Source organism: Schistocerca piceifrons, chromosome 3, assembly GCF_021461385.2.
Source record: "Schistocerca piceifrons isolate TAMUIC-IGC-003096 chromosome 3, iqSchPice1.1, whole genome shotgun sequence".
Taxonomy (NCBI): domain Eukaryota; kingdom Metazoa; phylum Arthropoda; class Insecta; order Orthoptera; family Acrididae; genus Schistocerca; species Schistocerca piceifrons.
The window spans coordinates 70,892,195-70,908,957 of record NC_060140.1 but is presented as its reverse complement, the minus strand read 5'-3'; the positions used below and the strand labels follow the sequence as shown (position 1 = coordinate 70,908,957).

Here is a 16,763-nt window from a genome sequence, read left to right as displayed (position 1 = left end):
CAATGACACAGTGAAGTACTTATGGCAAAGCGTGTGGGAGATGCACTTTCACGTACGTGTGACAGCAACCCATTGCTGGATCGAAATCACAATTACTAATATTTTTTATGATGGGGAGTTCCCCTTTTCATTCACAAAGATCAGTTCCACGTCAGTAACATAAATATTTTCCGGGCCAGTTTTATTATGCCCACCCTGTATACGCACTGTCCCAGAAATGTTGCAACAATCTTCAAGGGATTGTAGAGGGCGTCTTGAGGAAGAAATCGAGAATAGCTACACGTCTCCAGAAACGTCAACCAACTGGCACTAGGCTGCCCTCCCGTCAGCAAAAGTGACTTCCTACGCCGACGGACTGTAGGCGGAACGTCTGGCAATGTTGTTTGTCATGCAGTAATCGCGACTGATTGCCACGATCACCTTTGGAGAAGATGAAGCTAGCTACTGCGTAGGCAGGCCTTGTCCCATATGAATGCCATGCTGTGAAGCCTCAGTGGATGATGGTTTCAGACACGGGTTTCCACCCACAGTTTAATTTATTCCTACAACTCTCTAAAATCGCCAACGTTTTTCGATGTACAGGAGAAAAATAAACTGTGGATCGAAACCCATGTCCGGAACGGTCTTCCACCGAGGCAACAGAGTATCACATTCGAAGGAGACAAGAACTTCACAGGCAGCAGCGAGCTCCATTTTCTCCACTGGCGACCATGGCAATCAGTCGCGAACACTAAATAACAAACAACATCGCGAGACGCTTCGCCTATAGTACCACATTGTGTGAAGTCATGGTTGCTGCAGAAAATGAGGCGTAGTGTCAGGAGCCAGCGCCTATAGCTTTGACGCTATGGGTTCCTATCCTGGATTTATTCCTCAGGACAACCTCTACAACTCCTCGAAGGCTGTCGCAACATTTCTGCGACACCGGTATACATATGTAAATGGTAGGTATCTGTATGGAGAGTAGGCTTGTACGGAAATGAAAAGTGCGATAAAGAGTGCAGACTGAACTGGATGTAGGTTTCACTAGTTATGGAGAAGTAAAGACACTTGCAAGAGATACGTTAGCATGGAAAGCTGCTGCAAGCCAGTCTTGAGACAACAAAGAGGTTCTTCTAATGAGGCTACCAGAGAAGCCTTTTTAGGGGACCGCTGACCCGCTAGTGAAACTTCTGATTGCCCGTGTTAGGCCTATAAATGTACAGAAATTATTCATTTTCAACCTGCTGTTTTTCATAGACCACATCAAACCTTTCTCCACAAGCACAATTTGTGGACAGAATAACGGGTTATCTTATCGATTAATTTCGCAGTTAAATAAGTCAGGAACGCAGATAAACACGTTTTAGACTTTGGTAACGATGAAACACAGAGGCAAATCGTTCCCGGAAATATGATCCTATGTTGGCCTCTGTGATCTAACAGAAAATGTGGAACATCTTGTACACTATGAAAAAGAATCATGTATTTGTTCAAATAAGAAGAATAACTAAGTAAAGCACTCCGTCTTCAGGCCACAAGTGGCCCATCGGGACCATCCGATCGCCGCGTCATCCTCAGATAAGGATGCGGATAGGAGGGGCGTGTGGTCAGCACACTGCTCTCTCGGTCGTTATGATGGTTTTCTTCGACCGGAGCCGCTACTATTCGGTCGAGTAGCTCCTCAATTGGCATCAAGAGGCTGTGTGCACCCCGAAAAATGGCATCAGCGCAGGGCAGCCCGGATGGTCACCCATCCAAGTGCCGGCCACGCCCGAGAGCGCTTAACTTCGGTGATCTGACGGGAACCGGTGTATCCACTGCGGGAAGGCCGTTGCCAATAACTAAGCAAGCTGAATATTAATTACTTTGACAGATTTATACCCTACGGCATTTATGTTTTAGCAGTTCAACGATGCACCATCTTTCGTAGCAACTTCGATCACTGTGCGAACCTGAGTGGTAGGACGATTCAGTTAGCGACTTGCTTCGGCGAATGTAAACGTGTAACTTTGTAATCATATACCATATCGAAACCCCGATTCTCGCATTCCTTAGCTAAGCCAAGGTGTGTGCTCGTGTAGATCGTATGGTATGAGCATTGGACACTGCGAGCTAGGGATCCACATTCGAGTCTGGAGCAGGTCATCTGTCGGGAATTTTCAGTTTACAGCACACACTACTGTGCAGAGAGTAAGTCTCATTGAGCAAATGTGACAAACAGGGCTGCAGCTAGAAGTATGCGGCCTAACTTGCTGAGCAGACAAGAAACGCAGTGGTAATTCGACAAGAGCGGGGAATGCTCATATTGCTTTAACTGTTATAGTCTCACTAGCTCACAAAACCGAGATTGCATGGTTATTTATTTCCCTAATTTTTTATTGGAAACGAAAACAAAAACTCTACTGCCTTTGAAGTGTATAGTTACTGTAAGAAGGGGGCAGCTGCTTCACGTTTATACAACGCAACGGCTCGTCATAGTTCTACCGACGGCTATTATTTTCGCTTAAAGCAATTTACTTTCTAATATGATAATATAAAATGGGAATATCTTACTCCTGTTTAATACGTTACCTTTGTAATATATTGGCATGAACCTGGGCATCCATTATGTCCATTTGCGTATGATGGCTAAAATTCTCTTGTATGTTAAAATTTTCCACAGATAGTTAAGTTTTAGCGCAAAATCGGTATATAATGTCACAAGCCGGTTAAAAACCCTTTCCAACGAAACCTCATTCATGCCTGCATGTCTTGGGAAAAAGAGATGTTGACTTGAAAAATAATATATACGATAATAACAAAAAAAGCGCACAAACGTAAGACATTACAATTCAGTAATTAAACCAGAATGTCTCTGTGGGTTAGGAGCATTCATTTTGAACAGCATAACAGTGACAAAAAGGAACGCAAACTCGTAAGAAAAATTCTAGATCCAAAAGTAGTAGATGAAAAATACGAATTCTGAGGCAAATAGCAAGTAAAACGGCACACAAATACCCACAGTGACATTAGAAAATTCAGTTACTTTTCTATGGACACACTTGTCAGTGGGATGAAACAGAAACGAATCTGATGTAATGGATTGACCAGGTCAAAACTGATCTGAAATTGGCGAGAATCGCACCGGAAGATGTCCAAAACCGCGAAATCTTCAGGTCCAAAATTCACAAACGGCAAGCTGATCAAAAGGTGAAACCAAAGAAAGAGACTGGAATAGCTTGTCTGAAGGCAGAAAGAGCTTGCGGAAAGAGAACAGAGGAACTGGGAGTTGGAAGTACTTTGCCTAATCCTAACGAACATAACCGCTATTAATAAGAGTAATAATAACAATAACAAGATGAAGAAGAAGAAGGAAGGAAGTGAAGAAAAATCGAAGGTGGTCGAAATGCCACATTATTAAATAGTCTCACAAAAACTAGTGAACACTTTTAAGCTAAGCGGCGTCAAAGTACTGATCCAAACAAATAATTTAGTGAGATATAGTCTGAAATATAATATCGCTAGCAAAATGAACACATCTGAAAAGTCTGTACATTAAGTACAGTATACAGGGTGGTCCACTGATCGTGACCGGGCCACATATCTCACGAAATAACGAAAAAACTACAAAGAACGAAACTTGCCTAGCTTGAAGGAGGAAACCAGACGGCGCTATGGTTTGCCCGCTAGATGGCGTAGCCATACGTCAAACGGATATCAACTGCGTTTTCTTTTTAAATAGGAACCCCCATCTTTTATTTTTCATTTTCGTGTAGTACGTAAAGAAATATGAATGTTTTAGTTGGACCACTTTTTTCGTTTTGTGATAGACGGCTCTGTAATAATCACAAACATATGGCTCACAATTTTAGACGAACTGTTGGTAACAGGTAGGTTTTCTAAATTAAAATACAGAACGTAGGTACGTTTGAACATTTTATTTCGGTTGTTCCAATGTGATACATGTACCTTTGTGAACTTATCATTTCTGGGAAGGCATGCTGTTACAGCGTGATTACCTGTAAATACCACATTAATGCAATAAATGCTCAAAATGATGTCCGTCAACCTCAATGCATTTGGCAACACGTACGCGTATAACGACATTCCTCTCAACACCGACGTTTTTGAGATTCCCGATTCTCGCGCAATTTGTCTGCTACTGATGTGCGGATTAGCCGCGACAGCAGCTAAAACACCTACTTGGGCATCATCATTTGTTGCAGGTCGTGGTTGACGTTTCACATGTGGCTGAATACTTCCTGTTTCTCTAAATAACGTAACTATCCGGCGAACGGTCCGGACACTTGGATGATGTCGTCCAGGATACCGAGCAGAATATATAGCACACGCCCGTTGGGCATTTTGATCACAATAGCCAAACATCAACACGATATCGACCTTTTCCGCAATTGGTAAACGGTCCATTATAACACGGGTAACGTATCACGAAGCAAATACCGTCCGTACTGGCGGAATGTTACGTGATACCACGTACTTATACGTTTGTGACTATTACAGCGCCATCTACCACAAAGCGATTAAAGTGGTCCAACTAAAACATTAATATTTCTTTAGGTACTACACGAATATGTAATAAAAAATGGGAGTTCCTATTTAACAAAACGCAGTTGATATCCGTTTGACCTATGGCAGCGTCATCTAGTGGGCCAACCATAGCGCCATCTGGTTTCCCCCTTCAAGCTAGACGAGTTTCGTACTTGGTAGTTTTTTCGTTTGATGCTTATTTCGTGAGATATTTGGCCCGGTCACTATAAAAGGACTACCTTGCATATTCTATGACGTAAAATTCATTGCACAGACGAGAAGAACTTTTTCGGTCGGATACAAAGAATACAAAGGCGCTTTCAGACTGAGGAATTACGATAACGCAGCAGTAGCCAATCATGTACACGAAACATTTTACCCTTTAAACGGTACAGAGGACGACTCGAAAATCTTGCACATGGGAAAGAAAGGAAAAAAGTTTGACTTCGTGGAAGAATTACAAAAAGCCATTCGCAAGAAGGAAGTTAACAACATTTTAAATGTGTAAACGAATCACAACAGAACATGATTTTTAACAGCTTTTGCGATTTATTTTGGAGCAGATCGCTAGTTATCAATAGTTGTAAATGATTGGTCTTCCACGAAAGTAATAACTAGAGGTTTACCAAATAACATCTTTAGAAATATAAACACAAGCTGCGCTCACAGATACCTCGGGACACCAGGAAAAGCGTCAATTGGTACCCATAGCTGAAGAAGAAGACACAGTCTGCTACGGAATTGCGTTATGTGAAGTGGACGATTTTGCATCCTGTCAGAACTTGATGATAAGAGTACTGTCTCTTGAAAAGGTGGTTGGGTGCAAGTATTTATTACGGTTGAAGTTCAACAATCACTACTACAATTTCTATAAATGGACTACATAAAAATGACTCTGGAAAATCGGGGTAATCATACACCTAGATCACCGTAGGGGGATTTGAACCACAGTCCTTCAGCCGACCGGGATGGGGCAGTGGCGAAAGTACTGGGCTCACCTTTCGGAGTAGCTGGGATCGAATCTTCGTCCGTCTATCCAGACTTACGTTTTCCACTGTTTCCCTATATCGCTTGGACCCTTCGAATCGGACAAGGCCGTTTCGCTCCCCGTGCCTGTTCAGTTAGAGTTCGTGCTTCGTCTCTAATGACATGACTGTTGACGTGACTTTAAACTCTAGTCGTCTCCCTCCCTGACTGCTTTTCCCGAATACTAGGTATTCAATTAGGTTATCCATGAATTCCGACAAGGCTTCGTTGAACCAGACCATCGGCTGCTTCCTTTCTAATACTCGTCCGTCTGAAACCTCCTCTCATAATTACGGTTTCTGTCTGTAAGCTCCGACTATTGCCTCGTCGCTCGTTCTTCGTGGTCGCACTTTAAGAACGCCCGAAAGGACGCTTGTCACCGGGTCACAGAATGGCAACGTCACAATCCGGGAAGGCTACCATTAGAATCGCGCTCTACCAAATCTACGGTTCGGTAGTTTTGGTACGGTACGTACATGACATAGTAAATGGTAGGATTACCGGTAGTGTTGGCAAGAAAAGAAATATAAGCGAATGTGTGAGGGAGAAACTGGGAGTCGATGACTTCTCCGTGTTTTTTGTTTGTCCGTGAGTTTGTTTTGCACATAATTAGAACAATACATCATTCAGTGTTAGTCCATTGTGTTTTATGTCCTTAAAAAACATAAATTCCATTTTATAAGTAATATAAATTGGTTGATTGCGTAACTTCTACGGTTTTGTGTATTCAAAGCAATTATTTTTTATGCAAAAATAGTTTACATCTGTATAATTATTGTTGTTATTTTGTACTCGAAACAATGTTCTTGATCATCAACAAAATCTAGGGTTTCCTGTTATTACTGAGAACTGTACAAGTTGTTTATCAGTAACAGAAATATGATTTATATAAGCTCCACAAAATACGGAGGTGATGTTTTATTTGTTGTTGCTTTGCGTTTTTTTTTCTAATTTTACCCTCTTTTCTCAGCAAATTGCGTTTGTTAGCTCTACGTGATGAATCTGTATTTTTATATGTATTTTTAATACATATAAAACGTTACAACGTTACGAATCAACAACATTCGATTGAAACCAGAATTAAGCTTTGCCACTTTCAATTTTGCAATAAATACTGTTTATTTTTAAGTAACAGACAGGAGGACAACCGTGTAAGTGTAACAAAAATATTCCTGTCTCTTTATATGCCCTCACTCACTTTCTCGTTAGTACACAACTTCCTATTTCTAGAAAATGATAGGTATGCAACACATCTAACGTGCAGGTAACGCAGTTATGATCTTAACTGACCGAGGCTACTAGGAAAAGTACTGTAGTCTATACTTCCTTAAGATAGTGTAAGGTGCCCTACGGTAGTTTTACAACTCTAGCTATCACTGATATCTATCAACACGTTAACTAATAAATTCTCTATTTATTGTGAAAAAATATAATATAAAATAAAAATATCAGCACTCGATACTGCCATTTCGATATCGATATATGAGGGAAGAAAATATCGCCGATTTCATCAACAGCCCTGATGTACAGCATTCCAAAGCGACCAGTGTGCCCTTCCCTTTAGGAGGGGGAGAGGGGGTGGAGGAGCAGTAACTTATGTATTGTCCAGTGAGCTTGTTATGTAGCTGTATGCTAGTTTTATAAACTACTATCTGAGACACCTGGTATTGCCCCGGTATTCATTTTGCCAATTGTTTGTAGTGTAATATGAAAAATAATTGATTCACGTGTATTCGTGAAATTACTTTTGAAATTATAAAACAGTCGTACAAACAAATATTCATAAAGTGCAAATCTATTAAGAAACATACAATGCAAAATACAAATTCTGTGTATTGTTTATTTGATTGAGAACTTGATTAGAAACAATATTTCTAGTTACATGTCCTGGAGTAGCTTGGGTGGATCCACTCTTGAGCAAGCGACGTAACATTTGTCCATGAGAAAAACATGTCAAATCCACTCCGCAGTATTTTATACACTGCCCCTGTGATTTGTTAATTGTAACGGCAAATGCAAGTCTCACTGGAAACAGTAGTCTCTTCATGTGAAAGATCAGATCTGTCGGAGTAAGAGGTATCTGTGGTTGTTCACGATTTCGTTCTTTCCCCTTCCTGTTGAGATGGTAGTCTCAAATGCATTACCAATCATCTGCCTAACACGCACCTTACTGCCATTGAACAGTTCTGGCGGATCGAGGTTTCGTAGTAAAATTTCTGTACCTTGGGCTCAGCTACTTCGCGTGTCTAAAACGCGACTTTGTATACTTCTCTATGGCAACACTCCTTCATACCTCTATAGACGCTATTGTTTTCGCGAGCAGCCCTTCGCGCTTCGCAGACGAAAGCCGTCAATAGCGCTGTCAGGTGTCAGGGATTTCCTTAAGTTGACTCGATTGTAGGGGCGTCTTAGCAGTAAAGAATAACTGTATTAATACACTCCTGGAAATGGAAAAAAGAACATATTGACACCGGTGTGTCACACCCACCATACTTGCTCCGGACACTGCGAGAGGGCTGTACAAGCAATGATCACACGCACGGCACAGCGGACACACCAGGAACTGCGGTGTTGGCCGTCGAATGGCGCTAGCTGCGCAGCATTTGTGCACCGCCGCCGTCAGTGTCAGCCAGTTTTCCGTGGCATACGGAGCTCCATCGCAGTCTTTAACACTGGTAGCATGCCGCGACAGCGTGGACGTGAACCGTATGTGCAGTTGACGGACTTTGAGCGAGGGCGTATAGTGGGCATGCGGGAGGCCGGGTGGACGTACCGCCGAATTGCTCAACACGTGGGGCGTGAGGTCTCCACAGTACATCGATGTTGTCGCCAGTGGTCGGCGGAAGGTGCACGTGCCCGTCGACCTGGGACCGGACCGCAGCGACGCACGGATGCACGCCAAGACCGTAGGATCCTACGCAGTGCCGTAGGGGACCGCACCGCCACTTCCCAGCAAATTAGGGACACTGTTGCTCCTGGGGTATCGGCGAGGACCATTCGCAACCGTCTCCATGAAGCTGGGCTACGGTCCCGCACACCGTTAGGCCGTCTTCCGCTCACGCCCCAACATCGTGCAGCCCGCCTCCAGTGGTGTCGCGACAGGCGTGAATGGAGGGACGAATGGAGACGTGTCGTCTTCAGCGATGAGAGTCGCTTCTGCCTTGGTGCCAATGATGGTCGTATGCGTGTTTGGCGCCGTGCAGGTGAGCGCCACAATCAGGACTGCATACGACCGAGGCACACAGGGCCAACACCCGGCATCATGGTGTGGGGAGCGATCTCCTACACTGGCCGTACACCACTGGTGATCGTCGAGGGGACACTGAATAGTGCACGGTACATCCAAACCGTCATCGAACCCATCGTTCTACCATTCCTAGACCGGCAAGGGAACTTGCTGTTCCAACAGGACAATGCACGTCCGCATGTATCCCGTGCCACCCAACGTGCTCTAGAAGGTGTAAGTTAACTACCCTGGCCAGCAAGATCTCCGGATCTGTCCCCCATTGAGCATGTGTGGGACTGGATGAAGCGTCGTCTCGCGCGGTCTGCACGTCCAGCACGAACGCTGGTCCAACTGAGGCGCCAGGTGGAAATGGCATGGCAAGCCGTTCCACAGAACTACATCCAGCATCTCTACGATCGTCTCCATGGGAGAATAGCAGCCTGCATTGCTGCGAAAGGTGGATATACACTGTACTAGTGCCGACATTGTGCATGCTCTGTTGCCTGTGTCTATGTGCCTGTGGTTCTGTCAGTGTGATCATGTGATGTATCTGACCCCAGGAATGTGTCAATAAAGTTTCCCCTTCCTGGGACAATGAATTCACGGTGTTCTTATTTCAATTTCGAGGAGTGTACTTCATGCATGGTGCGGCATTTTATTCTCGCATCTTAGTAACGTCATATCTCTTGAACTATGTGTAGTAAAATGATATATTTCTGTACGTATGTTTCAGCGGCATATGTCGATACTGTCTGAGAAAAATGTTGTGCAAAGAGTTAGAAGCAAAAAATTAATAAATTTAAACGTCATGGAGATTGCATCTCAGCGTGTGCGATGCCATATCCCCTGTTCTACGATAGGTAGGTGGTTCTTATTCTGACAACGATTGTTACCTGACAATAATGGACCAAGTTTGGTTGAAATCGATCCATTGATTTAGGAGATGTTGAACATAGACACACACACACACACACACACACACACACACACACACACACACACACACACAAGCGAGCTTACGTAATTCCATTTTTATAATACGTATGGATGTTATACATAAGAAAGGGTCGACATCATTCAGGAGCACAAAACATGCGCTGAAGTGGAGTAGTAAGAACTGATGTAAAGTGATCTCAATAAAGATTTTTAGTATCATCTTATTTCGCAGGGACTAGAATGAATTTGATCTTTGAAGTGGCAGCCTTTCACAAACTTACGTGAATTACCTTCAACTGTGTGACTTTCGTTCAAGCGTTTTTTTTCTTCTCGTTACAAATTAAAGGAAAAAGAGTTTCTTACACACTCAGTCAATAAATTATATGATGGGAAAACTAAATACGTCCTTATTAGAAAGTTCCAACCTCTACACAACTTATAGTAATTTTTAGTGCGTTACCACAAATATCTGTTTGCGGTTTGCTTATTCATTACCAACTTATCAGTTCTGGAACAATGATTGAATTTCATTTTTATGACAACTTAATCTATACAAGACAGCCTGCCACGTAATTATAAACAGAGTAAGTTGTGTACTGATGTTCTTCCGCGCGGCCATCTGTGCCCTTTTTTTTTTTTTTTTTTAATAAGGGGAAAAATGGAGTATGGCCCTGCAAAAGTAATCATTCATAACTTTTCTTCATTACCTATCAAATGCACGAAGAACCTTGTTCCACACAGTGCCATCTCCTTTCAAGTTGAAAGTACGGTGACGGTGCATCGCACATACCCAGGACTAAAATCTCAGCAAGAAATATGACACGGCTGCTATTTTGCTAACAGCCGTAGCTGATGGTATTTGTGTAACAGCGAATTTTTCAGTTTCTCCCATAACGTGTGTGATGTGTAATCGACTATACCTTGAAATCATTGTAAATATTCGTTTGCCATAACAGTGTGTTCTTTAAAGTTTGTCTTCTGTGTCCCCAATATAAACTGTGTATACTCATTACCATGGTTTTTTACTTTTATCTGTTGTAACGTCCAACCTTTATCTGCTATATCAATCTGGCATACGAGAGGCGTTCAGTACGTAATATTATACTTTTTTTTCTCGGTCAATTGCCGTTCAAGAAATGCGGCATTCGTTGTGGGACGTGGGGGAATATTCCTGCTCCCCTGCAGTTTCATGAAATTCCGATAGGTGGCGCCGACATTTGTAGCCTTCAAAATGGCATCTGTAACAAAGGTGCGTTCCGACCAGAGAGGTCTCATTGAGCTTCTGTTGGTGGAAAACCAGAGTATCGCAGATATTCACAGGCACTTGCAGAATGCTTACGGAGACCAGAAAGTGGACAAAATCGCGGTGTCTCGTTAGGCGCTGCATCTGTCATCATCGCTACAAGATCTCCGCAAACCTGTCCGAGCTCCAGGCCGCACAAAGCTTTGACGTCAGCACGACTTCAGCGTGTTCGTTGCCGCAAAAATACTAACGAATTGCTCCTTCTCCATGACGATGCAATGTCTCGCGCAAGTCTGCGCACCCGAGAGTAGCTCACAAAACTTATCTGGGTTGTTCTTCCTAATCCAAGCCCGAATCTCGCACCTTCCGACTTCCATCTGTTTAATCCAATGAAGGATTCACTGCGGGGAAAGCAGTATTTGGGGGCTGAGCGACAGCATGAATCGCTGAACCTCCAGGGAAGGAGTGGTGTAGAATCAAGCCGCTCGTGACTTCACCCGCTTATCCACTGACTTGTGAGTCGTAAGTTTAAATTTTTTATCTTACTTAGCTTAGAGAACAGACAGTTTATGATCATCTGCGCTAGCAGTGATGCAGAGACCGGCGGAACCAACAGTCGCTTCCTGTGGTCAATGACACCGAAGTTCACCAAGTGAACGACTTGCCAGAAACAAAGTCTAGAGTGTAGCGAAAGTAGACGTAAACGCCCGCAAAGAGTCCAGGGAGCGATCCGAATCGAAAAACGTAAACACAGGCAAGGTCAACCACTCCGCCAAGCAAGTTTCCCCTCCAAAAGAACGTGCCTGTACTGACTGTCCAGTGTTTACCGGGTGGGTATTTCTGCTATTCAGTGTGATATTGATTAGTTATTGGCTCTCGTGTCTGAACATGCCTCCGTGGTGCTAGAAATTAGGTTTGACTGGGAGATCAGCTTCTTGTGGCCCTACTCCCTGTCAAGCAGGACCACTGACCGCTTGTAGCCGTCGGCGACGTCGTCTCGCCTTCCGAGGAGACGGATCAAAGGGTTTTGGGAAGTTCTCGCCTTGTCGTAAAACTTCAGTGTGTGCTATACGCAAGTGCAGGCTTTCTCGGCGAATTTCATATATGAAGTCTTCACGGGTTGTCAGCCGAGTAGCATCGTCGTCTCGTAGCAACGTTTCGATGGAACGCGTCTCCATCATCTTCGCGTGAAGATGCTACTACGAGATGACGATGCTGCTCGGCTGACAACCGGTGAAGACTTCATATATTCAGTGTGTGCTCTTGAAATCTGTGAAGCACGAGATTCTCATTAGCTGCGTCCTGTATGTACGCCACTGGGAAGTTCCTCGGGACATGATACACTGAAGACCCAAACAAAGTGCTACACCTGCCTAATTTCAAAAAAAATTTCAAATGTGTGTGAAATCTTATGGGAATTAACTGCTAAGGTCATCAGTTCCTAAGCTTACACACTACTTAACCTAAATTATCCTAAGGTCAAACATACACATCCATGCCCGAGGGAGGATTCGAACGTCCGCCGGGACCAGCCGCACAGTCCATGACTGCAGCGCCCTAGACCGCTCGGCTAATCCCGCGTGGCCTGCCTAATTTCGTGCAGGGCCCCCGCGTGCACACAGAAGTGCCGCAACGCCGCAACACGACGTGGCATGGACTCGACTAATTTCTGAAGCAGTGCTGGAGGGAACTGACACCATGAATCCTGTAGGGTTGTCCATAAATCCGTAAGAGAGCGTTGCACGACATCTCAAATATGCTTAATAATGTTCACCTCTGGGGAGTTCGATGGCTAGACGAAGTGTTTAAAATCAGAAGAGTGTTCCTGAAGCCACTCTTTAGCAATTCTGGACGTGAAGGGAGTCGCATTGTTCTGCTGGAATTGCCCAAGTCTGTCAAAATGGACAATGGACATGAATGGACGCAGGTGATCAGGAAGGATGTTTACGTATCAGGGGTCTCATATCACTTCAACTGCACACGCTCCACACCAGTATAGAACCTCCACCAGCTTGAACATCCCCTGTTGGCACGAAGATTCCATGGATTCATGAGGGTGTCTCCAAGCCCGTACACGTCCATCCGCTTGATACAATTTGAAACGAGACCCGTGCGACCAGGCAACATGTTTCCAGTCATCAACAGTCCAGTGTCGGTGTTGACTTTGGTAAAGCTTGTCCAAGGGTAAAAGAGTGGGCCTTCGGCTCCGAAAGCCCATATTGATGGCGTTTCATTGAATGGTTCGCTTACTGACACTTGTTGATGGCCCAGCTTTGAAATCTGCAGCAATTTGCGGAAGGCTTTCTCTTCTATCACGCTGAAGGATTCTCATCAGTCGTCGTTGATTCAGTTCTTGTAGGATCTTTTTCCGGCCGCAGCGATGTCGGAGATTTGATGTTTTACCGGATTCCTGATATTCGCATATACTCGTGAAATGATCGTACGGGAATATCGCCTGGACACTTCCCTTGTTGGGAGCCCTTCCTGGCACAAAGTAACAATGCTGACGCGATCGAACCGCAGTATTGACCGTCTAGACATGGTTGAACTACCGACAACACGAGCCGTGTACCTCTTTCCTGGTGAAATGACTGGAACTGATCGGCTGTCGTAACTCCTAAGTGTAATAGGCACTGCTCGTGCATGGTTGTTCACATCATTGGGCGGGTTTGGTGACGTGTCTGAACAGTCAAAGGGATTGTGTCTTTAATACAATATCCACAATCAACGTCTCTCTTCAGGAGTTCTGGGAACCGGGGTGATGCATAACTTTTTTTTAATGTGTGTATACAGATGCTACATTGAAAATTTATCGCTATGCTGTTATATCGATATCGCATTGTTCCATACAATGCAATCTCCTTTCGTGTTGACAGTACGGTGAAGGCGCATCACACTACTTTTTCTTTCATCAGTCATCTGACTGGCTTGATGCGACCCGCATCTCTTCCTCTCCTGTTCCCTCTTCTTCACCTGAGAGTAGCACTCCTGACCCACGTCCTCAGTTATTTGCTGGATTTATTCCAATCTCGGCCTTCCTCTACAGGTTTTGCCCTCTACAGCTTCCTCTAGTACCATGAAGGCTATTCCCTCATGTATTAATAGATGTCCTATCATTCTGTCCCTTCTCCTTGTCAGTTTTTTCCACATATTCCTTTCCTCGCCGATTCTGCAAAGAGCCTCGTCATTCCTTATCATATCAGTCCACGTAATTTTTAACATTCGTCTGCATCACCACATCTCAAACGCTTCGATTCTCTTCTGTTCAGTTTTCCCCACACTACATGTTTATCCAAAACTACACCCTTAGCAAAAAAAAGTCAAACAGTAAAAAATATCACTTCCGATACTTAATGTTTAATATCGATTAAACGATATATCGTTAACTTTGATATCGACGATATACAGGGTGGTCCATTGATCGTGACTGGACGAAAAATATCTCACGAAATAAGCGTCAAACGAAAAAACTACAAAGAACGAAACTTGTCTAGCTTGAAGGGGGAAACCAGATGGCGCTATGGTTGGCCCGCTAGACGGCGCTGCCATAGGTCAAACGGATATCAGATGCGGTTTTTTTTTAAAAATAGGAACCCTCATTTTATTACAAGTTCGGGTAGTACGTAAAGAAATATGAATGTTTTAGTTGGACCATTTTCTTCGCTTTGTTATAGATGGCGCTGTAGTAGTCACAAACATATGGCTCACAATTTTAGACGAACAGTTGGTAACAGGTAAGCTTTTTAAATTCAAATACAGAACGTAGGTACGTTTGAACATTTTATTTCGGTTGTTCCAATGTGATACATGTACCTTTGTGAACTTATCATTTCTGAGAACGCATGCTGTTACAGCGTGATTATCTGTAAATACCACATTAATGCAATAAATGCTCAACACCGAGTAGTTCGCCTTCCGTAATGTTCGCACATGCATTGACAATGCTCTGACGCATGTTGTCAGGCGTTGTCGGTGGATCACGATAGCAAATATCCTTCAGTTTTCCCCACAGAAAGAAATCCGGGGACACTAGATCCGGTGAACGTGCGGGCCACGGTATGGTACTTCGACGACCAATCCACCTGCCATGAAATATGCCATTCAATACCGCTTCAACCGCACGCGAACTATGTGCCGGACATCCATCGTGTTGGAAGTACATCGCCATTCTGTCATGCAGTGAAACATCTTGTAGTAACATCGGTAGAACATTACGTAGGAAATCAGCATACATTGCACCATTCAGATTGCCATCGCTAAAATGGGGGCCAATTATCCTTCCTCCCATAATGCCGCACCATACTTTAACCCGCCAAGGTCGCTGATGTTCCACTTGTCGCAGCCATCGCGGATTTTCCGTTGCCCAATAGTGCATATTATGCCGGTTTACGTTACCGCTGTTGTTGAATGACGCTTCGTCGCTAAATAGAACGCGTGCAAAAAATCTGTCATCGTCCCGTAATTTCTCTTGTGCCCAGTGGCAGAACTGTACACGGCGTTCAAAGTCGTCACCATGCAATTCCTGGTGCATAGAAATATGGTACGGGTGCAATCGATGTTGATATAGCACTCTCAGCACCGGCGTTTTTGAGATTCCAGATTCTCGCGCAGTTTGTCTGCTACTGATGTGCGGATTAGCCGCGACAGCAGCTAAAACACCTACTTGGGCATCATCATTTGTTGCAGGTCGTAGTTGACGTTTCTCATGTGGATGAACACTTCCTGTTTCCTTAAATAACGTAACTATCCTGCGAACGGTCCGGACACTTGGATGATGTCGTCCAGGGTACCCAGCACCATACATAGCACACGCCCGTTGGGCATTTTGATCACAATATCCATACATCAACACGATATCGACCTTTCCCGCAATTGGTAAACGGTCCATTTTAACACGGGTAATGTATCACGAAGCAAATACCGTCCGCAGTGGCGGAATGTTACGTAATACAACGTACTTACAGGTTTGTGACTATTACAGCGCCATCTATCACAAAGCGAAAAAAGTGGTCCAACTAAAACATTAATATTTCTTTACGCACTGCACTAACACGTAATAAACAAAGGGGTTCCTATTTAAAAAAGCGCAGTTGATATCCGTTTGGCCTATGGCAGCGCCATGTAATGGACTAAACATAGCGCCATCTGGTTTCCCCCTTCGAGCTATACGAGTTTCGTTCTTTGTAGTTTTTTCGTTTGATGCTTATTTCTTGAGATATTTGGCCCGGTCACTATCAATGGACCATCCTATATACAGACATTATTTTGAAAAGATGTCGATGTGCTGATGTACCGATATTATTTGCCCATCCTTACAGTTGACATGTCTGTGGGAGCAAGTTTCTGCCGTGGCATGAAGACCGTGTATGTCACCATTCATTCATATCTGTACCTGGGGTGGGTGGCGAATCCGAGTCACTGTTGGATATTAATATGACCACACCAGAGGATGAGTGGACCCCGATGACAGTAACCTACAGTGCAGCACGTGCAGGCGCTGTCGCCCACCCAGACATCCGACAGAGGACAGAGGCGCAGCACAACAGAGCAGGGCAGCCAGCTCAATTATTGGCTGTTGCGGGGGTGGGTAGCGTGGGCCGAACCCTGGTCGCTGCCCGCATACTCCGCGCTGAGCGCGATGTCGCGGCATTCCTCCGGGGACACGGCGTCGCCTGCCAGATATACGCCCTCACAACAGTAGGCCATAGGTCGCCTCCATTCAGTGGCTGCCGCCTTTGAGTCCACTTATCTGCACGCAGCGGCTCTGATCCTCGCCTCTGCAGTCAGGTGCTTCCCCACCGAGTAACCAGGTGGAGCACTAAG

At 44.4% G+C, this 16,763-nt stretch overlaps 1 pseudogene; it reads right to left on the bottom strand.

Moving 5' to 3' along the window:
- Positions 1–1,700: 1,700 nt before the first annotated feature.
- On the bottom strand, positions 1,701–1,818 carry LOC124790256 (annotated as a pseudogene).
- Between the last annotated feature and the right edge of the window lie 14,945 nt (positions 1,819–16,763).